We start from the raw sequence: 14,486 nt of genomic DNA, 5'->3' as shown, positions 1-14,486 counted from the left end.
CCGGGTGGGAACTCTGGGCTTACTGTTATCAAGGAAATGATAAACAGGTAGAGATCGGGAGGCCCCTGTCAGAGGGCAGTCCTGGGTGGTTGGGTAACAAAAAAGTTAGTGTGGAACCCTTTCTCAAACAAATAAGCCCATCGGAGTCGTGGCTACAAGGAAGAAATAGGCCAGCGCTGGCCAAAACAAAAATAAAAAGCAGATATCCTTAAAACAAACAAACAAACAAAAAACTGACAAACCAAAGGACATGGCCCAAGTGGGAGAGGGTCTGCCTTGCAAGGCCTAGGGTTTAAACTCAGTACCACCAAAACCAAAACCAAAACCAGGAAGAAACAAACAGCCTACGCACGTCCTAGGGTGCTGGGTGCTAGGTTCCCAGGGCTACCAGCTGAGAAGCCTCCCCGGCCAGGCCATGAAGGAAACAGGAAGAGGCGTTTGGACCCTGGTTCCCAGAGTGAGAGAAAGGGGTGGGCACCCTGACAGAGGGAGCCCCGGGGATTGGCAGCGGCTGGGGGCAGGGCGGGAGGACGGCGGGGAGGAGTCAGCTTGTACACGTGAAAAACTCTGGTGGGGGCCGGGCTTCTTCCCTCCCCCTCCTCCTCCTCCTCCTCCTCCTTCTGCCCCCCTCCCCTCCCCTCCCCTCGGTCCTCCTCCTCCTCCTCCTACTCTTCCAGCTCAGGTTGCAGCTTCTCTGGGGGATCCACGCACCTTTCCCGAGCCAGGAAAGCGGCGGGGCCGGGACCCAGCGCGCGGGGCGCAGGGCGCAGGGCGCAGGGCGCGGAGCCCCAGCCCCGGGCCGCCGGGCCCCGCGGGCAGCGCGCCGGGGAGCGGGAGGTCGCCGGAGGGGCACCGCGGCGCCGGGCGAGCGGAGCAAAGGTAAGCCGAGCGGCCCTTAAAGGCGCCGGGCTGCCCGCGCCGGGGCGCGCGGCCGGAGGGCACGCGGTGGTCCGTGCGCGGGGGGCGTTGTGTTGTCGTGTTGTGTGTGTGTGTGTGTGTGCGGGGGGAGGGCCACTGCCGACTTCCAGGTGCTTAGGAGTCTGTTTGGCAGACCCCGGGATCCCCGGGACCCCCGGGACCCCCACCCCACCCCGTGTCGTGTCTGGGACTCCCTCTGTCCCCAGGCTCGGCTCAGAACCCACGAGGCAAAGTTTCCACGCAGTCGTGAACCAGGGGTCCCAGGTGACGGAAGACGCAACAGTGTGGGACCCGACGCTCCCCCCTCGCCCCCGGAAAGGCTTTCTGGTCCCTGGAGAACTTTCAGGATGGGCAGGCTGGGGGATGGGGTGGGAGGCCCGGGGACAACGTGGAAGGACGCGAGACGCCCCAGGGGCGCAGCGCGGGGCTGGCAGTTAGGAGGGTCCCTGGGGAATGTGCTGTGCACGCTCTCCTGCGCCCTCTCTCTCTCTCTCTCTCTCTCTCTCTCTCTCTCTCTCTCTCTCTTTTGCTCTCTCCCCCCCATCTCCTGGGAAGCCCCGAGTAACGACCCCCCCCCCATCAGCAGTGGATAAAGGGTTAATGCAGCCGTGGGAAAGGCTGGTTAGTGGCCTGTTGAGCTAAGAGACGTGTCCGGGATTTCTCTGTGTTGGGGGAGAGAGTTAGGAATCTGGCACAGGAATGGGGAATGGGCCAGAGGTGCCCATGCCAGCCTCTTGGGGAGCAAGTTCCCTGTCTGCAGGCCTGGTGGTTGATTTTCTTTCCTAAAGGGCCAGTGGCACCCCCTGGGCTCACAGGGGCCAGAGAAGCACAGCTGTGAGAAGTGTGTGCACAACCAGATCCCCAGAACCTTGGGGTCCCCCCCTGCTGCTCTCCCCACCCTTCATCCCATCCCTACTCCATCCCTAGACAACCTTCCCCAGCCATGGCCTTTGACTGCTTTCATCTTGTCAGCTTGCGGTGAGATTCTGCATAGCTGTGTGCCATCCCCACCCAGGCATGGGCACAGAGCACATTCCAGAATTCTCCAGGCCTCCTGGAGCATCTGGCTGGCTGACACATCTCAAGATCCCCTACCTGTAGCTTGCCTGGAGGAGGGGGGGGGAGGGAAGGGGTTCTAGGAAAGCTTGTGGGGGTGGGGGTGGGGTTGCCAGGAAAATGGAAGGCAGTACTGACTACCAGATTATTTTATCCTGAAGAAGAATCTGGAGAGAGGGTCGTCCCGCACAGGTGATGAAGCTGAAGAACTGACCTCACCCCTGACTGGGGGCGTCCCTAAGCCATGAGCTGCCTAGGACTGTCCCCACTGGCTGCCCAGGCTCTGCCCACTCATGTCAGAGTGGCCCTTCCTGTAGAGACCTCAGGAAGTTAGATCTGGTTTCCCCATGCCTTCGTGGCTGTCACTCATGGAATATCTACTCTGTGTCCCAACATCTTCACAAAGCAAGGCACCATGATCCCCATTTTACAGGTCAGGCAACGGAGGCACTGAGAGATGAACATTCCCTAAGTTGTGTACAGGTGGGATTCAGCCAAGCCCACTTGTAGCTCACCCCAAGCCCCTGCCCCATCCCTGCCAGGTTCCAGCCCAATCTGGAGTTCCGGGAGTCTGCCTCAGTCTTCAGAGGAAGGAAGGACAGGGCCAGGCCCCAAGTAATGAAGCTCCCGTTTGTCCTGTGCCAGGCAGAGCCAGGCTTCACCACAAGTGGCAGGAGAGAGGGACCAGATCGGAAGAGTGAATAGGCTCCTGGTCTCGCATCCCGTGGGGAGACCTCCTCGTCTATGGAGAAGATGGAGCTGCCTCGCCCGCAGTTTCAGCAAAGCGGCTCCTACCCCACCCTGACCTCTCCTTTTCCCATCTTTTGGTCTTCTGTCTGACATCTCCCTGGATCCCCTCCTCTGATTTCTTCGTTTCTTTCCTAATTAAACTGGAGACCTGAAGGAGAGGGAGGGCAGAACTAGGGCCTTGCTTCAACTGGCTCTGTGATGCCCCTGCCCCTAAGCATCTCCTGAAATCCTCCAGCCTCAGTTTCCTCATATGTCTTCATACATGGGACCCATCATCGGAAGGGGCGTTAGGAGGGGGTGGAGGTGGTGAATTTTCTAGTGATGCCCCAGGGCTGGCTCTGGGGTAGAAACTAAATAAGAAGGCCAAGCCCTTAGACAGAGGCTTCGTGCTCTTCCTGGCATGTGTGTGGAAGGGAGAGGGAGTCCTGTATGGGAGAATGGGGGAGCTGGATGGAACCCTGCCAGGAGGGACCAGGAATCTGTGCTGGGTCACCCTCCAGTTCCTAGTGAGTAAGGAAGACTGCAGGATGGAGGTTCCTTTCTGAGGTGCCTATGGGCAGCACCTCCTTTCCCTGGAGCCAGTAGGATCTTTTCCTGGTACTTAATAATTTGCAGTCCCTGTTCTGCTCTGTTGTCCATGAGGGAGTAGCTGGCCTGGGTCCAGACCCACCTGATTAGCTTCACCCCTTTGGGAGCAAGTCATGTTTCTCTGTGTCCCTCCTTAACCCCTCTTTCCTTTACCCTGGATCCTTTGCCCTTGCCCTCCAGGTATTTGCTGCTGAGTGGACACTTTCCTAGCTCAAGGGATGGGGACAGATCAAGGTTAGCCTGTCCTGGCCCTTACAGCACGTACACACACACACACACACACACACACACACACACACACACACACACACACACACACACACACACACACACACACACACACACACACACACACACACACACACACACACACACACACACACACACACACACAGAACTTTGATGGTCAGTGGCTCAGTTTCACCAGGACTGGTGCTCAGGCCCAGTAGGGCCCAACCCATGGCACCACAGCAGATTGGGAAGCTGTGAGCATATCTCAGCCAGCTCTGAAGCCTGTGGGCACCCACAATTCTGCCTGTAGAGGGGGGGATCCAGGGAGGCATGTGTGAGGTTTGGCTTTGAACTGAAAAGGGTGGATGTTCCCTGGCAGCCCGTGTGACCCCTGTGTTCTAGAAGACTTTTTGTTGTTGTTGTTGTTGGTTGTGGGGCTTGAGCTCAGGGCCTGGGTGCTGTCCCTGAGCTTTTTTCATTCAAGACTAGTGCTCCACCATTTTGGGCCATAGCATCACTTTCAGTTTTCTAGTGGTTAATTAGAGATAAGAGTCTCCGGGCCTTTCCTGCCTAGGCTGGCTTTGAACCTCGATCCTCACATTTTAGCCTCCTGAGTAGTTAGGATTACAGATGTGAGCCACCAGCAGCACCCAGCTGTTCTGGGAGACTTTAACTTACTCATTTGAAGGGATAGTGGTAAAACTCACTTCCTTGTGGAGGCTCAATAATTGTCCTTCCCTGTCAACCTCAAAACCCATTAATGAGGTCTTCCCTGAAAATGGGTGGAGTAGACAAGCCTCTTAAAGTCTGGCTGATACATTCATTATTTGCCTATATTTACCTGCTGTATTTACGTCTCCTTTCCACCTTGGGTGGAGGCAGGTTAAGGGCCTGGGGTTACTTTAAATCTTGCCTCTGTCACTCAATAAATGCTTGCCTTAAGGTCAAGTAATCTCTGGCCCAAGTTTCAGACTCAGCTTTAAAATTGGGAGGATTAGAGTACTATTACCTCATGTGGCTGGGAGCATTCCGATGGCTTCATGTCCTCATACTCTTGGCTTTACCTGATGGTATTATGGAGGGCACGTGGCTCGTGGGCCACCTTTGGCCTCTACTTGACATCTTTTCTACCTGACATCTTTTCTAAAGTGGATCCTGGTAGATACCATAGCTCAGGTCCCAAATTAGGAAAGAAATTCTCTTTCCTAAAATGATTCGTCCAGCCAGGCATTGTGCTGTACACCAAAACCTCAGCTATTGGGAGGCTGAAGCAGAAGGATCTGGTGTTTGACCAGCCTCTGAGATACATAGTAAGAGCCTGACTTTTTTTTTTTTTTTTTGGGTCCGGTCGTGGGGCCTGAACTCTGGGCCTGGGCGCTGTCCCTCAGCTCTTCAGCTCAAGGCTAGCACTCTACCACTTGAGCCACAGTGCCACTTCTGGCTTTATTCTTTTTACTTATGTGGTGCTGAGGAATGGAACCCAGGGCCTCATGAATGCAAGGCAAGCGCTCTATCACTGAGCTACCTTCCCAGCCCTGGAGGCTGAGATTTTGAGGACTGAGGTTCAAAGCCAGCCAGGCAGGAAAGTCTGTGAGACTTTTATCTCCAATTAAGAAAAACAACAACAACAAAATATCAAAGTAGATCTATGGCTCAAGTGATAAAGCACTAGCCTAGAGCAAAGAAAGCTCAGGGATGGCACCCAGGCCCTGAGTTCAAGCCCCGTAACTACCACATCTGAAGCCTAGAACAGGAAATTCCATGAGACTCATCTCCAAGAGTGGTGGCTGGAGGCCTGGCTCAGGTGGTAGAACTCCAGCCAAGGAGGGAAAGCATCAGATACTCTTTGAGTCCCAGTATGGGGACAGTGAAGAGAAAAAGCTGGAAGTGGAGGTGTGTGGTTCAAGTGGTAGAACACCAGCCTTGAGCACAAAAAGCTCCTGACAGTACTAAACTGTGAGTTCAAGCCTGCCCTCCCCCAACATGTTCCTCTCCTTATTCTACTCTGAATACCTGTTCCACGTGGTCATTATCCCAGGAAATTCTTTTTTTTTTTTTTTTTGTCAGTCGTGGGGCTTGAACTCTGGGCCTGGGCGCTGTCCCTCAGCTCTTCAGCTCAAGGCGAGTGCTCTACCACTTGAGCTACAGTGCCACTTCCGGTTTTTCTGGTGGTTTATTGGAGATAGAAGTCTCACAGTCTCTCCTGCCCGGGCTGGCTTTGAACCGTGATCCTCAGATCTCAGCCTCCTGAGTAGCTAGGATTACAGGCGTGAGCCACCAGCGCCCGGACCCAGGAAATTCTTAAAGAAGTCTGCCCTTTCCTCCTGGCGATCCCCTCAGGAACCAGTCTTTCCTCTGCTCTCAACCACCTAGTAAGGAGACCCTAGGGGGAGACCAGGCCCAGGCTGGGGTGGGTGTGGGGGGTGTATGGCCATCGGGTCCATGTCCTGGTGCTGGAGGACATCAGGTAGAAGCAGCTACATCTCCACACTAGATGGCAAGGTTCCTAGATCCTCTCCCTGAGCCTGACAAGGACACTAGCGGCTAGCACCTGTGCTGTGGCTAGCCCAGGTGCCACATTCTGTGCTGATACCAGATCTGATGAGGCTCCTTCTCTGGAAGGTGACCCTGAATGGGCTGCTGATTCCTTGGGCTATAGGGCCCAGTAACCCAAGGGGACAGAGAGAACACTCAACTGCAAATCACAAGCCCTCTCCTCTGTCTCAGCTTCAGGCAGCTACTCTGAATAGTGTTGGGCCTGTTGCTATTTCATCAAAGTCTTGCCTTCTTGCCTAAGGTCAAGAATACGGGCCGAGGGGGCTGGGAAGTTGGCTCAGTGGTAGAGCGCTTGCCTTGCATGCATGAGGCCCTGGGTTCAATTCCTTAGCACCACATAAGCAGAAAAAAGCCAGAAGTGGCCCTGTGGCTCAAGTGGTAGGGCGCTAGCCTTGAGCTGAAGAGCTGAGGGACAGCGCCCAGGCCCAGAGTTCAGCCCTCACAACCGACCAAAAAAAAAAAAAAAATACAGGCCTAGGGCTTTTTGTTTGTTTGTTTCAGTATTGGGGCTTGACCTCAGGGCCTAGGCTCTGTCCCTCAGCTCTTTAGCTCAAGGTGAGTGCTCTACCACTAGAGCCACTGCGCCACTTCCAGTTTCTGGTAATTGGAGATAAGAGTCTCAGGGACTTTCCTCCTGGGCTGGATTTGATCAGGTAATCCTCAGATCTCAGCCTACCTGAGTAGATCGGCACCTGGCTCCCTTAGCATTTTTGCTCAAGGCAGGCACTCTGTCACTTGAGCCACAGTTTCACTTTTGGCTTTTTTTGTTGGTTAATTGGAGGTAAGAGTCTCAAAGACTTTCCTGCTCAGGTTGGGTTTGAACTATGATCATCAGATCTCAGCCTCCTAAGTAGCTAAGATGATAGGCATGAGCCAAGGCACTGGCTTATGACTAGGGGCTTTTTAAAGCCACCCAAGCTGGTTTGTAGCCTGCTTTTGCAAGTGTACTGTGCCTCAGGAGAAACTCACCTCTGTTCTCTAAACTTCAGAGCCATGGTGCTGCTGGGTACCTAATCCTTGCCATGGCTCTGATGGGCATCCTCTGAGCTTGGAGGAGAAAAGCATTCCCAGACGAGGAGATGCTAGATTCTCCAGGCTCAATAGCACTGTTAGCAAACTGTGACCCTTGACTAACTCCTGCCTGAGCTAAGAAAAAGGTAAACAACAATAACAAAAAAAATTGAAGTGTTTGGGGAAAAAAATCAAAAACAGAAAACAAAACTTTAAAGCACTTCAAGTGACATAAAATTCATGTTTTAGGCATCATCAAGTCAAGTTTTATGGAGCAAGCCACGTTCATGTGTGTGTGTGTGTGCACATGTGCACAAGCACACATGTGTGTCCATGTACATGTGCGCCGGTTCTAAGGTGTGAACTTAGGGCCTGGGCACAGTTCCTTCGCTTTTTCACTCAAGGTTGGTGGTACTCTACTACTTGAGTCATAATTTTACTTCTAGCTTTTCTTGGTAGATAATTGGGATGTGAGTCTCATGGACTTTCTTGCTTGAGCTGGCTTCGAACCATGATCCTCAGGTCTCAGCCTCCTGAGTAGCTAAGATTACAGGCGTGAGATACCCACACCCAGCTGCCACTTTCTCTCTCTTTTACAAGGGGAGCAGGGCATAGTTGCTGTGGATGCTGGCTGGGCCTGCGAAGCCCACAATATCATCTGCCCTCTTACAGAAAAAGCTTACTGACCCGGTCTCAAGATAAGCCTCGTTCTCCTTGGGCCCTGCATTAAATCTCTCTGACATCTCTAGCTAAAAATACTTTCTTTTTATTTAAAAAGAAGCATTGCCCTTTTCCTACTAGGTAAGCAATAAATGTCCATCATGGAAATGTTAGAAGATACAGATAAGCACAAAAGGAGACATTCAGATTATCCAGAATTCTACCACCCAGAGATAGCTACTATTGGCATTTGCCCTAAAGCTGCTTCATTTATATTCAGGTTACGTGCAGTGAAAGCATCTCTATGTATGTGTGTATGTGTGTATGTATGTATGTATGTATGTATGTATGTATGTATGTGACACATGTGCATATCTGAGGCCCATACAGCTTCCCCTTCTTCACTTGAAAGCGCCTCTCAAAGTGGACCTGTGGGGACACGATTGAGAGGTGCCAGACAGGCAGGCAGGAAGTTGGCCTCCATTCTGAGGTTCAGTCTGAGGCTCCAGGGCTTTGAGGGGCTGAAGCTGTCATCTGGGAGTCATCAGCACGGGGTGGAGGGTGGGGGTTCCATCACGGGAGAGGATGAGGTCACCCAGGAAATGTGCAGAGAGGGGAAGAGCAAGGGCCAAAGAGGGAACTGTGGGTGCGCCACCATTCAGGGACAGGTAGAGGAAGTGAGTCCACGGGACCTAAGGAGGGAGAAGGAAGTGGACGGGACCCAGGAGGTCGGGCTGTCAGGGAGGCCACAGCGTGGAGCTTAGGACAGGATCTGAGCGCGTGCTTGTGAACCCAGCAAGTGACTGCAGAGGACCCTGGGCTGGTTGGTGAGTGGATTGATGAGGGACAGTTAGAGAACATTGAACAGCTGTGGGCTGGGCAGAGGAGGCCGGCAGCCTAGGTCTAGGTAACAGCCTTGGCCCAACTTGGGCCTTTTACCCTAGCTACTGAGAAGAGATGGTAAGGGGGGGGGGGAGTAGAGTGCACGGGGGGGGGGGTGTCTCCTGTCCGAATGTGGATGGAATAGTTGGGGCCTGGCTGGTGGGAGCTGAGTATAAATAGGATGATGGTTAAGAGATGCCGGGAAGTCCTCCCCTCCCTCTCCCTGATCATGAGACCCAGGTCCCCAGGGATGTCAGGGTTCCGCGGCCCCTGCAGTTCTGTTGCTAAAGTTGGGCATAGACAGAAAAGCCAGAGCTGTGAATAAAGATTTGTGACAGGCCACCGGGAAAGTAGGGCTTCTAGTGTTGACATAAGGGCAGCAAAGGGGTGAACTTGAAGCCCCCACTATTTTTTTTCTCCCAGTCCTGGGGCTTCAACTCAGGGCCTGGACACTGTTCCTGAGCTGTTTTTGCTCGAGGCTAGCACTCTACCACTTAACCATGGCACTACTTCCGGCTCTTTCTGTGTATGTGGTACTGAGGAATCAAACCCAGGGCTTCGTGCATGCTAGGCAAGCACTCTACCACTAAGCCACATTCCCATCCCTCCCCCACTTTTTTTCCCCCTAGTTTGTCCTTACTTTCAGTAAGGTGGACTTACTTTCAGTAATGGTGGACTGAGATATGAGCCATTCCTTGGGGATTTAAGGACAAGGAGGTTGTGGACTTGAGTATTTCAAAACAAAAATGTAAAAAGTATTGATAGAGAGTTTTAGTTTTCATTGCTTCATAATTATACAGATTTATAGGGTGCAGTGTGCAGTTTCGATTCATGTGTATGTACATTGTATAATGATGCAGCCAGAGTAATGAACACATCCATCTTCTCAAACTTATCATTTCTCTGTGGTGAGAGAACACACAAAATCCTCTCACAGCTCTTTTGAAGTAGACATCACTATAGTCTCCCTTCCATGCAACAGAATCCCAGAAGTTATTCCTCCTCCTCTAATTCCTGTTCTCCTCAGCAGCTTGCAACAACTATACATAGTCCTCTCTACATCTATGAGAACAACCTTTTTTTTTTTCCAAAAGTGCTGGTCCTGGGGCTTGAACTCAGGGCCTGGGCTCTGTACCTGAGCCTCCCTGTGCTCAAGGCTAGTGCTCTACTTACTTAAGCCACAGTTCCACTTTCAGCTTTTTCTGTTTATGTACTGAGGAATTGAACCCAGGGCTTCGTGCATGCTAAGCAAGCACTCTACCACTAAGCCACATTCCCAGCCCACCCACATTTTGATTATTATAAATAATGCTGCAGTAAACATGGGAAGAGAAGATATTTCCTTGGTGTACAGATTATATTTCCTTTGGGTGTATACTTAGCAATAGAATTTCTGTTTTTGTTTTGTTTTGCTCATCCTGGGGCTTAAACTCAGAGCCTTGCACTCTTAATCAACTTTTTCACTCAAGGCTGACACTACCCAATTGAGCTATGCCTTCAGTGCCAGCTTTTGGGCTAGTTAATTGGTGCTAAGAGTTTCATGGATGTGTCTGCTGGGGATTGACTTTGAACATTATCCTCAGCTCTTAGCCTCCTGCGTAACTAGTATTATAGGTGTAAACCACTTGCATGAGGCTATGGAGCGGTGGGTTTTCTGGATCACAGACTTTGAGTGAGGGGGATGAAAGCCCTTCCTTGAGGGTCTAGGAAGAGAGTTGCCCCAAGAAGCCGGCCAGGAGGGCGGGCGGGCTGGCTCTGTCTGGGAGGCAGTTCCTGCCTTGATCCCTGGCTTCCCCTCTGGGGAAGTGACATTTGAGTTGAGTTTGGGAGTGGTTTTACCAAGGGAAGAATTGAGGAAGGACATTCCAGGCCAAGTGGACGCCATGTTCTATAGCGCTGACAGAGGGCACCTTGTACTGTCCTATCACGTGGAAGTCCAGATTGCAGACCAGCCTTAGCTGGTCCCCAAAGAGATAAAAAAGAAAATACCAGACCATGCTATATGTGCCTCTGTTCCTTGAACCCCCAAAAGCCAGAAGGCAGTAGGGTGAGAAATAAGGCAGGAGCCATTTGAAGGGGTCAAAATCCAGGCCTGAGCCTCCCCAGCATTCGCCCTGTGAGCCTCCGGAATTCTACTCTTGGATGAAGAGAGTCTAGGAAGGTCCTAGGCCCTACCAGCCTTCTCCCCACAAGCCCCGGGGGCCCCAGCATGCTGTGTGTTGGATTGGATTGAAATCTCTCAGTCCATACCTTGCTCTGCTGTGGACCCCCAGCCTGGAGGCCTGCTCTGATCTCTGTTGAGAGCTGCTGCTGGTTAGAGAGTCCCCCTGTTGGCTTCAGCCCCCCATCCTGCGGCCATCTGGGCCACTATGACCAGGAAAGGAGGGCTAGGAGACAGCTGAAGCCCTGAGCCATTGCTGGTCATGTGACCAGCACCCTGTGGGCCAGGTCCTTGGTCAGGCTCTAGAGTGTGACTGTGAGTGAGACCTGGCCCCTGCCCATGTCCAGGCAGGTACCCTCCTTAGGAATGTGATTGTGCCATAGGAGCAACAGAGGAGAGGCCTACCCTCCCCCCGCCCCCCCCCCCCCAGCCTGGCTGAGCCAGCCAAGGCCCAGACTAGGGGAAGAATGAGGGGCACCATGGAATGAGGAACTAGGCCTTTGGAGAGAGAGCACAGCTTACTTAAGCCCTCAGGGCTAGGAGCACTGCTGGCTTCACCCTAAGTCCTTCACCCACCGGTCTTGGGCACCAATCCTTAGGTCCCAGTTCCCTCTGAGACCCAAGAGCAGTAGCAACACCAGGTGACCCAGGAGTCTGATGCTAGTGGGCTGGTCAGCAGCGGGACAGCCTGAGCAAGCCCAGGGAGAGGCCAGGGCCTATGCCTACACAGGCCCAACCAAACCCAACAACTAAGACTAGAGCAAGCCTACGCTGGAGGAGATAAGGTCCTTGCCTAGCCTGAACGTGGAAGGAAGTGTGCCAAGGTTTATCACACAGCAAAACATGTCCTAGAGCTTCGGGTGACTATGAATGGTCTCTGTCCTTGCGGGGTGCAGTGTTTGTGTATCTTCAGGTCTTTGTGATAGGATGGTCTCATTCCTTCCACAGACTTAAGCCCTGCTGAGGTCTGGTGTGAGATTCTGGGGGAACACATGATGGAGGCCCTCTGTTTTTGTCTCCATGTGGGTCAGAGGCTGGTCCTGAGGGTACCCAGCCTGCTGTGGAAGCCCAGAGGAGGCAAACTTGACCTTGAGGAGGGAGGCGGGGTCACGCACGGTCTTTCAGGGGAAGTGACATGCGGAGTTGGCTTAGGAGTGGTTTTACCAAGGGAAAAAGTGAGGAAGGACAGCCCAGGCCAAACTGGTGGCTGGTGCCAAGCCTGTGGGTGTGAGTGGAAAACTCACTTCCACGTGAGTTTTCTTCCTGGGAGCACCACCTAAGGTCCTTCAGAATGGAGGGGTAAGAGCTGACACTCAGGAACTCAGACACGAGAGGCCTGATCAGGATGCTGGAGCCTGGTCTTTTCCTGAGAGTGCTGTTCGCTTGGAAAGGCTTTGCACAGGGGAGAGACATCATCAGGAAGCAAGTTGAGAAAATAAAGTCTAGCCGCCTGTAGTGATTAGATCGGAAGGCAGGCATCATCCTGTTAGCAGACAAGGAAACTGAGGCAGGGACTGTCTTCCTAGGACTCAGTGCTAGCAAGTCTTGACATGAAATGGAATGGACGTTTGGGAAGTAAGGCTGGACGGCTTGTGGCCCTCATCATAGGATCTCTCTGGATAGAGTGAGGCACTGTGGACACTCTACCACTGAGCTCTGCCCCCAGCACCAAAAACAGAGGACAGAGACCCTGCTGAGCCCGGACACTTCACCTCCGACCCAGCTTCCTGCAGGTCAGCTGAGCGAGCACACTCCCGGAAGGCCTGTGCCAGCTTCCTGATCACAAACAGGCTGTGGGAATGTTCTAGGAGCCCCGACGCTGTCCAGAGCATCTGTTCCCTGGCAGAGTGAGTGCAGGCCTGTCTGCCCGCCTTGGTTCTGGCCACCCAGGAGGCCCCAGCCTGCAGCCTCTCCCCTTGGCTGGGATAGGGGAAGGTCAGTGTAGGGCACAGGAGTGGCTGGCAGCCCTGAGATCTGTCCAGCTGGGCACAGCAGAGGTGGTGGAGGGGAAGGAGATGGTATCTGCTGGCTCCTTGCAGCCAGGCTGTCCCCGAAGGAGGAGGAAGTGTCCCTGAGGCCCAGCTCCTGACGTCTGCAAGCTTGCTCAGCCATGGCCTCTGGTTCTTTGAAATTCCCCCAAGGTGCCCATGGCTGAATGGCCAAGTTAGGAGCAGGAAGTTAGGAGGGCTCCAGCTGGTGTCCGGCCTTTGAGATAGAGGGTCAGGCCCTCGGTGGGCAGTGGCCAGTCTTGTCCTTTGTCCCCTTGCCCTTGGGCTCACAGAGAAACCGAACAGCAGCTGGGTCCTGGCCAGTGGCTCACACCTGTCATCCTAGCTACTCAGGAGACTTGAGATTTGAGGATCACAGTTCAAAGCCAGCCTGTGAGGAAAGTATGTGAGACTCTTTATGTTTTGTTTTGGTTTCTTTTTTTGTCGGCCGTGGGGCTTGAACTCTGGGCCTGGGCGCTGTCCCTCAGCTCTTCAGCTCAAGGCGAGTGCTCTACCACTTGAGCTACAGCGCCACTTCCGGGTTTCTGGTGGTTTATTGGAGATAGGAGTCTCACAGTCTCTCCTGCCCGGGCTGGCTTTGAACCGCGATCCTCAGATCTCAGCCTCCTGAGTAACTAGGATTACAGGCGTGAGCCACCAGTGCCCGGCCTTTGAGACTCCTTAATGAGCCACAAAAAGCTGGAAGTGGATCTTGGCTGAAGTGGTAGAGCCCTAGCCTTGAGCCTGGACCCTTTGCCCTGGCCTGGCCTGGCCCTGCCCTGTGTGAGCAGAGGACCTGCCTCCCAGGCCCTTACTCCATTCAACCCTGTAGTTCTGCTGGCTGAGAACCCCCCTTCTCCCTTTCCTATCCCTGGTCAGGGCAGTATGGGGAAGGGAAGGTCGTGGGCGCCATTAGATTTGGTTTGCCATGTGTCTTCTTTCTGGCAGCTCTTTTTTGGTCAGTCGTGGGGCTTTAACTCTGGGCCTGGGCGCTGTCCCTGAGCTCTTCAGCTCAAGGCCAGCCCATGAGCCAGAATGCCACTTCTGGTTTTCTGGTAGTTAATTGGAGATAAGAGTCTCACAGACTTTTCCTGCCCAAGTTGGCTTTGGACCACAATCCTCAGATCTCAGCCTCCTGAGTAGCTAGGATTACAGGCGTGAGCCAACACAGTGATTCCCTTCTGGCCTCCTCTCCAGGCATGCTGCAGTTAGAGCACATAGCAGACTCACTTCTGCCTCAGGACCTTTGCACCTGCTTTCTTCTCGATGACCTGCTTTCTCATGAAGTTCCCTGACCTATACCTACTCTGAATTCTTTCTCTCTCTCTCTCTTTTTTTCTTCATTTGTGGGGCCTGAACTCTGGGCCTGGGTGCTGTCCCTCTGCTCTTCAGCTCAAGGCTAGCGCTCTACCACTTGAGCCACAGCACCACTTCTGGCTTTTTCTGTTTATGTGGTACTGAGGAATTGAACACAGGGCCTCATGCATGCAAGGCAAGTGCTCTACCACTGAGACACCTTCCCAGCTCCTCTTTTTTTTAAATCTTTTTTTTTTTTTAAATTTGCACACAGTAATAATACAGTAGGGGGTTCATACATGCATCCAGTAGGCTTTGAACAAGTTACTCTCCCCTTTATAGTTTATGGATAGATAATCAGACAAACAGACAGTTATACAAATACATAG

General features: G+C 53.0%; 1 protein-coding gene across 3 annotated transcripts in view; it reads left to right on the top strand.

Annotated features, from left to right (window-relative positions):
* Positions 1-657: 657 nt before the first annotated feature.
* The window catches only part of Cdk18 (cyclin dependent kinase 18), a 30,124-nt gene continuing 16,295 nt past the window's right edge, over positions 658-14,486 (top strand). For 2 of the 3 annotated variants that reach the window (XM_070041682.1, XM_070041681.1), the window contains exon 1: positions 658-879. The gene's annotated coding sequence lies outside the window, so the exon portion shown is untranslated. Of the gene's footprint in view, positions 880-7,756; positions 8,598-14,486 lie in introns of those variants that run through there. The other variant, XM_070041680.1, reaches the window with a different exon arrangement.

This window comes from Dipodomys merriami, unplaced genomic scaffold (assembly GCF_024711535.1).
Source record: "Dipodomys merriami isolate MVZ:Mamm:240054 unplaced genomic scaffold, mDipMer1.0.p SCAF_31, whole genome shotgun sequence".
Taxonomy (NCBI): Eukaryota; Metazoa; Chordata; class Mammalia; order Rodentia; family Heteromyidae; genus Dipodomys; species Dipodomys merriami.
Note: the sequence above shows the minus strand (reverse complement) of the source record. Positions and strands in the feature narration are given on the sequence as shown.